Source organism: Olea europaea, chromosome 6 (genome assembly GCF_002742605.1).
Source record: "Olea europaea var. sylvestris chromosome 6, O_europaea_v1, whole genome shotgun sequence".
NCBI lineage: Eukaryota > Viridiplantae > Streptophyta > Magnoliopsida > Lamiales > Oleaceae > Olea > Olea europaea.
Window position 1 is genome coordinate 5,806,720 of NC_036242.1, and position 9,665 is coordinate 5,816,384.

At 34.0% G+C, this 9,665-nt stretch overlaps 1 long non-coding RNA gene across 1 annotated transcript; it reads left to right on the forward strand.

The window, feature by feature from the left end:
* The first annotated feature begins 394 nt into the window (after positions 1-394).
* LOC111395630 lies at positions 395-9,154 on the forward strand. Its single transcript, XR_002702822.1, has 4 exons — positions 395-714; positions 1,546-1,691; positions 2,410-2,510; positions 8,404-9,154. It is a non-coding gene; the product is annotated as an uncharacterized LOC111395630 (long non-coding RNA).
* Positions 9,155-9,665: the final 511 nt, after the last annotated feature.

Here is a 9,665-nt window from a genome sequence, read left to right on the forward strand (position 1 = left end):
AAGAATAATGGAAAGTTCAATTGTCCAATTATTTTTTTTTTTAACGGGTAATTGGTTCGGGACGGGACGACGGCGTAAATATCATATCCGCGCTGTCTCAAATCGGGTCATTAAAATTAAGGACTTCTTTGAGCCACATTATTTAAAAAAATATATATATCGCTCAACAGTGATTAGACATTATTTCAATCATATAATTTTTAATAAAGTAATATTACACGTAAATTTAAATTTTTTTTATTTTTTAATCATAAATTTCCTACTAATTTGACATGAATAATATATTTTTTGTTAGAACGTGATTCAAACATGGGTTAAATATCATATTCAGCCACCATTAATTCGATTTTTCTCCTTCCATTCTATTGGATTAACTACGATACTTTATTTGACGGTTTGAATTGCCATGTAGAATAATCCTGAAGCACAAAACTCTTAATCATTTCTTCTTCTCCTCGCTGAGATGTCATATGTCCCTGAGCTTCTTTTCCCAAACTTCCCTTCACACACAACTCCAAAGTGTTTCCCTCCCTCACTATATATATGTGTGTGTGTGTACTTTGAGAAACTGGGTGAATGACTCTTGTTGTAATTTTACCAACAGGTGAGGTGCACACATTGGTTGCAGGAAGAGATGCCTTGAAAGGTGAAAAATCTGATAGTAAAAATGGTAATGACAATTGGGCCAAGCTAATCTGTGGTGCTAGCTTTGAGGTACTCTTTCAAAAATCATTCTCAAATCCAATTGTAGGATAAATACATAATTTAATTAATCGGGTACGCTATGTTGAACGGGATTGGACATAAAATTTTAGCCTCGTTTCTTCCTTAGTACTGTCCAAATGCTCCGGCCAAACATGCCAATAGCTTATAATTTGTTTTATTTAGGATGTAATTGATATCAGGAACCTCTCTTTGGTTTACTCTTGTTGGAGGTAAAATAATTAAATAAAAGAACAGGAGAAGGCTTTTTGATTTTTTTGGTACAAAATTCCTTATTTTTCACTAGAGTCAATTCTAATTTTAATAAAAAAAAGTCCTAGGGCCTAGAGGTCACGATAAATGCAAATTGGGAGGGAAGGAAGAGAGCTAAGTTAGTGGCGGTGGGGAGATGGAGTAGCACGGAGAATGGAGGAGGGGGCAGAAGTAGGTAAGAGAAACAATGGGATGGATTGAGGAAGAAAAACTGGTCCAAGAAGGAGGGTAAGATTATATTTGAATTTTGACAAGGAAAAAGGTTTGTTTGCATAACTTTGAAAAGAAAGGTCTTATTTCGTTTTCACCACCAACTTGGTTCTTTCAAGACAAAATTACTAGCATCTTTATTGATACTCAATGTGCGTGCTTGTGTGTCCAATTTGTTTGTCCTTTGAATTTGTAATGGGAACCTTTATCTAGTGTAAATGGTCATACAAGGTTGTTTTCTGAAGGAGCTCTTTATTTCTTAATTTCATTTTCAGTTTTAAAGTTACTATAAATATCATCTTGAAGAATCTATATGTGTATGTGGATTTGAGAAGATGATTAAGTGTATTTCCATGATAGTTGATTGCATTGATTGTGCTGCTGAGACATGGGTTGTGAATGCCATAAATGAAGGAATTGAAGCAGCCAGCGGAATTGTGCCTATTTGCAGGCCTGGGTAATGATCAGTGTCAATGATGATGAAGATCTACATTTTCGTAAAGCCGGTAACTTTCCACTTTAGATAATAGGATTTTTTGAGAAGTTTTATATTATTTAAATATAAGAAGTTTCCATTAGACATAGGTGCAGTTATGATCTAATTATACTTTTCTCACCTATGACATGATTTCAATATCTTGCCATAAAATACATTTTCATGAATTATAAATCAGATAAAAATTGTTGTAATATGGGATTAACAAAATCAGAGATTGAGGTAAAGTTAGATCCTTAGTCATACTAAAAAAATTACACAAAATAATGCGGTTGGATTGCTCTGTACTTATCTCACGGCTCTTTTTTCCCAGTAAAAATAGAAATGAAATAAAACGAGCTGCGATTTTGTTAGCTCTTATGAACTTTTGTTCATACAAAGACACAAACAACTCTGTTAGATTTTCAATGAATAACAGCACCGGTTCAATTGTTGCTTACATAATAAAAAGGCACTAGGACCAAAAAAATATGGAGCAGTGAAATTTTTTGAGTATCCATGCTGTATTGTCATCTTAAGACTCGATTTGATTGTATAGTCAGAGGCCTTCGTGGCCCTAGAGCAACATTAAAACATCATTTAATTCATGAACTTTATTAGGATGATGACTAAATAAATGGTTGAAACAAAGTTCATGTACTGCAGTCTTAGGCTTATGAAGACTGTAACCTCGATTATGTTGAAGTGCATTTAGATAAGGATGCTGTATGACTTATTACCATTTCCAGAATTTGATCCGAATGATTGTCCATTGGATTGCTCAAGGCCATGTATGGATATTTCTCCTGCTAATGCAATCTTGAATTTAAGAGCAGCTATTGGAGCCAAGGTATGATTTGATTTACTTATTTATTATATAGCATAAGCTTCTATATTAAAACCTTGATTTTTCTCTGTTGCTTACATTTATCATATACATATTACAACTATCTTTCCATTCCTCGACTCTCCAATGACAAATATAGTACGCGGTGTCTTCATATGAAGGCATACCTTTGAAGTCACGATATATGGGACTTGGTGGAGAGAGGTTTTGAACTTCAAAATGAAGAAGACTTGTCTCAAGTCCAAAGAGACTTGCAACAAGCAACTAAGAGGAAGGATTAAAAAGCTCTTAGTGTGATCCATCAAGCACTGATGATGCAATTTTTCAAAAGATTTTGGATGCTACTAAAGCAAGACAAGCATGGGAGATTCTTGGAAACACCTACATAGGTGCGAGCAAAGTCTAAAAGGTACGTCTCTGATCTTTGAGAGGAGAATATGGACATGAAGAAATCGGAGTCAATTTCATATTACATTTCATGAGTTTTGGTGATTGTCAATGAAATGAAAAGATATGGAAATGGAAATGGAAATGGAAATGGAAAGAATGATCTTTAAGTGGTCGAAAAAATTCTTCGATCTTTACATGAAAAATTCAATTTTACTATTGTGGAAATCGAAGAGTCGGAAGAATTTGGAAGAAATGATTATTGATGAAGTCGTGGGCACCATACAAGCTCACAAGGAGAGATTGTTGAAGAAGAAATAGCAACGAGTAAAATAAGTCTTTCTTTTAAAGAAAATGAGGAGAAGCACAGTAGGAGCCAATGAGGAAGAGGACGTGAATGAGGTCAAGGAAGAGGAGGTATAAATTCTCAAAATTCAGCCAACAATGAAGGGATTTATCAACACTCATATAGTTCGAGAGGATGAGGAAGATAAAATTCTCGATGAGGAGGAGAAAGAAGAAATAATGGTGGAAGACATGATAAATCTCAAGTTAATGTTATAATTGTCTCAAACTCGGGCATTTTGAATGGAAGTGTAGGAATAATAATGTTGAAGAGCAGTCCAATTATGTTGAAAATAAAGACGAAGGAGATGGAATATTACTCTTAGCATATAAGGTGCAAGAAGGAGGTAACAATCTTGGTATTTAGACACCGGTGCAAGTAACCACATGTGGAGACAAATTTATTTTCGTGGAGCTTGAAGACTTAAATGGCCATGTCGCTTTTGGAGATGTTTCGAAGGTTGAAATCAAGGAAAAATGTAAAATTCTTATTCAAATGAAAAATGGGGAACACTAACATATTTTTAATGTCTATTATGTCCCTTCTATGAAAATAAAGATTTTGAGTTTGGGCCAACTTTTGGAGAAGGGACATTACATTGAATGAGAAATCAACAAAAAACAATTCGAGAACAAAATTGGAACTTGATAGCTAGTGTTCCAATGATAAAGAATCGTATGTTCTTGTTGAACATTCAAAGCAGAGGAGTTAAGTGATTGAAGGCATGTGTCAAAGATTCAACGGGCTATGATATTTGAGACTTGGGTATCTAAATTTTGACAGTTTGAATCTCTTGATGAAGAAGAACATGGTGAAGGGACTGCCATATATTTATCATCCAAATCAACTTTGTGAAATATATCTCTATGAGAAGCAATCCCAAAATGGTTTCTCAAAAGAAGCAAGTTATTGAACAACAAAGCCTCTTGAATTGGTGCATACGGATCTTTGTGGCATAATCAAATCATCATCATTTGATAAAAATGATTATTTCATGCTATTTATTATGATTTTTCTCACAAAACTTAGGTTTATTTTCTTAGAGAAAAGTCTGATCCATTTGAGACTTTTAAGAAATTCAAGGTGATGGTGGAAAATTAAAGTAACTACAAGATTAAAGCTTTATGCTCGGATTTTGTGAAGAACATGGCATTGACTGATCCTGTCACCTTAATAAAATAATATAGCGGAGAGAAAAAAATAGGACCGTCATGGAAATGGCTAGAGGCATGTTGGAGACCAAGTAATTGCAAAAGAATTTTGGGTTGAAGCTGTGCAATGTTCAGCCAGGCCCCTTTTTTTGTTCCAACGAATTATAGATAAATAATGATTTATTTGATTTGAAAACAAAAATCCTTTTTATTTATTATATTCAAGCAACAACAAAAAGAAGAAAGACTATTTACATTCTTTTTATTTTTCTAATTAAAAAATTTTTTCGTTTATTAAAAATGAATAATAGTAAAAGTTCTTCTTTTTTTTCAAAAAAGACATATCGAAGTGATAAAAATGTAAGAAACAGGGTAGGACAAATCTTCCCATTACCATTTCTTTTTGTTATGACTTTCTTTTTTTTTTTTTCAATTCATTTCATACCTTTCACCAAGTATTTAGTTTGAGATTTCATACCTTGGGACTTTATGTTCATAATGATGTCATGCTTGCCTTTGGTACTCCAGAAAAGCAAATTTTGATCGAACCTATATTTGCTCAATGGATACAATCGTGTATTTGCTTAATCGATGTCCAACCAAAAGTGTACAAAATATGACTCCACAGGAGGCTTAGAGTGGATTCAAGTCAAGTATGTTGCACATGCAGGCTTTTTGAAGCATTGCTTATTCTCTAGTTCCAAAAGAAAATAGGAGCAAATTGGATGACGGGAGTGAGAAATATGTCTTTACTGACTATGATTCAAGATCGAAAGGCTACAAACTCTAAAATCCAAAGAATGAGAGGGAGAATACTAGTAGAGATATCGAATTTGGTGAAGAAGGAATCTGGGATTGGAAAATTCAACAAAGTGAAAATTATATATATATATATATATATATATTTTTTTTTTCCCTTTTGATTATACTGAAGAACAAGCTGTTGTGATTCTACCTTAACCAACATCACCAATGACTCTACCACCAAGTTTTGGTCAGGATACACCTCCATCTTCATCATTCTCAAGTGAAGGGCCACAACGATACGAGTCTTAGGAAGATTTATGATAATATTGAGGAGTTATCAACATCTCAAAGAATTAACTCGATTTTATCTCTTTGCCAATCATGCAATTTTAGATTTTGATGATGCCATTCAAGACAAGAAATTGAATAAAGCCATGGATGAAGAATCAAAGCCATCAAAAAGAATGATATTTGGGAATTAGCCTCACTTCCTAATGGTCAAAAGCATGTTGGAGTTAGTAGATATTCAAAGAAAAGAAGAATACAAGCGGGAGTTGAGTGAAGCAAGGCAAGATTAGTAGTTAAAGGTTATAGTAAAAAACATGGTGTTGATTATGATGAAGTATTCGCATATGTGGCTCGTTTTTAAACAATCTTGATTATTGCCCTGGCAATACACAATCGATGGAAGATTCGCCAAGTAAAATCATCCTTTAATAATTTCTACAAAAGGATGTATACATACTACAACCTCCCGATTATGTTATGAAAGGGGACGAAGACAAAGTGTTGAAGTTGAAGAGAGCTTGTATAGTTTAAAACAAGCACCAAGGCATGAAATTCAAGACAAATGTCCATATGAATATGCAGTCTATAGGAATGTGAACTCTAATGGTGATATCTTAATTGTTTGCTTGTATGTGATGATTTAATTTTTATAGGCAACAATTTAAAAATTATTTGATGAATTCAAGTGAACTGAGGCGAAAGAATTTGAAATGACTCATATTGGGCTAATGGTGTACTACCTTAGCATTGAAGTAAAGCAACAAGAAGATGTAAATTTCATTTCTCAAGAAGCATATGCTAAAAATTCTTGAAAAATTCAAAATGGACGATTGCAAGCCAGTTAGCGCCTCCAGTGATTGTAGAATAAAATTGTCGAGATTTGAGAATGGTGAGAAAGTTGATTTGACTCTTTACAAAAGATTAGTTGGAAGTTTAAGGTACTTGATATGTATAAGATTCAATATTTTGTTTGGGGCAGGTCTTGTTAGTCGGTACATGAAGAATTCAACCATGACACATTTGAAAGCTGTAAAGAGAATTCTACGATACGTCAAAGGTGCCATTCGCTATGGTTTGTAATATTCAAATTCCAATGATTTCAAACTTGTTCTATATAGCGATGGTGATTGGGCTAGAGATATGGATGATTAAAAAAGCACAAGTGGTCATGTATTTTTTATGGGAGATACAACTTTTACACGGTCTTTGAAGAAGCGACCTATTGTTACACTCTCAAGTTGTCAAATGGAGTATTTTGCAGTTGCATTTTGCGTTTATCAAGCGATTTGGCTTCGAAATTTGTTAAAGGAAGTTCAACAAGATGATCTAATGGAGATTTTTGTTGATAATAAGTCAGCATTACGTTGGCTAAAATCCCCTTTTTCATGATTGAAGCAAGCATATTGACATGAGATATCATTTGTTCGAGATTATATTTACAAATAATATGTGAAAGTAAAGTTTGTGATGTTTCAAGACCAAATTATCGACATTATCACCACGCCATCGAAGATCGATGCATTTATGAAATTTCGAAGTTTGCTTGGAGCTACCATAAATCAAGTTTAAGGGAGGTGTTAGAAATATAAACTTGATTTATAAATTAAGTTAATTCATGTAATTTAGATTGATTCATGTACTAGGCTTTTCGATATTCATGCATTGTTGAGATACATATATTCTAGTTAATTATACATGTACAATGGATTCATGTAGCAGTTGATTCATGTACTTTAATATATTCATGAATCATTTTAGGGGGGAGAATGTAATAATAGTGAATACATGTACTAGATTAGATACATGCTTTGCATATCAAGACTTTTGATTCTAGCATTTCCGGAACAAGCCTATTCAAGAAATAAAAGTTGAATGTTCTCTTGAATAGCAGTTGATTCATGTACTTTAATATATTCATGAATCATTTTAGGAGGAAGAATGTAATAATAGTGAATACATGTACTAGATTAGATACATGCTTTGCCTATCAAGACTTTTGATTCTAGCATTTCCGGAACAAGCCTATTCAAGAAATAAAAGTTGAATGTTCTCTTGAATTTATCCTCTCCTCTTTAAAAAAAAAAGGTTGTCCATATCCAAGTTTCCAAAAATCCTCCGCTCCCATGTGTCGAATCCGCCCCCAGTTTCCAGCTGTCAGAAGGTATTCAAATCCTATTCCTAATGGGCACCAAAATATCTTGTTACTTTCGCACAAAACAAATCGTAAGGTGAGAATGGAAAAAAAATCCCAACCACTGCAAAAAACAACAAGGACTGTAGGTGAAGTCTTTAAATGCGTCCATGTGCATGAACACTACGTGGAAGTGGTTTCAGTTGCATTCGGCAGGTATTGAATTCCACCTGTGATTGGAATAGTAGTCATATGGCGATACAGTCGATGCTGCTTAGCTTTGGAAAATCTGTATTTAATTCGCAGATGCGCATACCAAATGGTCGCTCCTTTTCTCCTTGTTTCTCCACCTCCTTTTCCTATCCAACCCATACACCCAAGCCCTTTCGTTTCATTTCGCTTTGATCATTTTCCATACATAAGGAAAGTGAATCACACCAAAGGATTGTGCTTAAGCCGCTTTAGTTTTGAGTACAAACCTTTGATGTTATTCACTTGCCTTCTGTATGGAAAATGATCGGGAGCCAAATAAAACGAAGGGGCTTGCGTATATGGGATTGATAAGAAAAGATGGAGGAGAAACGAAGAAAAAAGGGGCGATCCTTGAGAATACGCACTTTGGATATTACACAATGTGGAAAGGTTAGAAGCATCAATTCTCAGCCAAATAACAACGATTCCAGTTACAGGTGGCGTAGGGGAGAGGTTTACAAGTGAATAATATAAATAGTCATTTAACATTTTACTCTCTGTTAATTAGGGGAATATTCAATTGGAGTGAAATCTCCTTGTGCAACCTTATTATTGTCTTTACCATTGGATTCTAATTTCACTTTGTGTTCTTAGGCAGGATGCATCGTTCAGAGATCTTTGGAATGGTTTGGGTGATTCAATTGATAATCTGAGGCTTGTGGCAGCAAATGTAGTATCCGTTTCCCTGTTTATAGACGATTTTAGTTATTTATAGCGTTGTCAAAAATAAAAATGAGGATTCAGAATCTTAGTTGAGTTTTTTGGACCGGAAGATGCATATACTCTTAATCAAATGCCGGTCAGCTTTCCTGATCTTAGAGATTCAACCATATCTGTCATGAATGCTATGCATTCTGCAATGAAGGCAAATCTGCGTTGCGTCAAATCTTTGGCAAGTGGGAGCCGTGTAAACTTGATGAGATTGGAAAATAACGGACAATCCGTGATTTCTGACAAGCTGAATATCTGCTGCTAAATGCAGTTGGATGGAGCCATGAGCGGAGACATTGGACGAGGTGCCACAGTGGAAGCCATTGCTTTTGCTTCGTATATAGCGGCAGGGGGAATTAAGCCTAAAGGTTTATGGACGAAGTTTTTTTCTCCTTGGGTGTTTTTTAGCTAGCTGAGTGCCTACTGATTTCATATTTGATTTACAATACTGAAATGGATTGGACGGTATAATAGATAAGATCTTATCTTCGTTCTTTTAGAGTATTGAGTACTTTAGTTTTCACTCTACCAAACCATCGGTGCCTCCATTGAATAACTTGGACATGGATTTTATCTTTCTATGTATGAATCAAACGTTGGAACCGGTGAATGATAAGGCGGATGGTTCGATAAATTTAAGTCGTCTATAGGAATTTGTTCGAGTGATCATTTGATTCACCAATATTTTATGAAATATATATTTGGTACTTTATCAGATGTAACAAAATTTTATGTTGGTAGTTAGACTTAAATAGATAGAAAATGTCTTTCCATAAATTTTGAAGAAATTTTGCTAGTAAGAGTGATTCTTTCTCGAATAGGAAAATTTAGAAAATAACTTGTTGCGATTTGCAAACGATATGATCGTATTTGAGTTCTTAGTAGAAACAACGGTGAAAACGAGGAAGGAAAATTGATTCATCAACTTAAGTAAATTTATTCAAAATACACAAATTTTAAAAACACCAAAAATGAAAACTTAACATGTTTTTCATTTACTAGTATCTAATTCTAATACGAATCTAATAAATGAGAGTGATTTGCGAGGAAAAAAAATTCAAACAATGTGTATATATATTTACACAATTTTAAATGATTTAATGAGCACGTATATTTATCTTATATTAAGCAAACTTAACATGTAT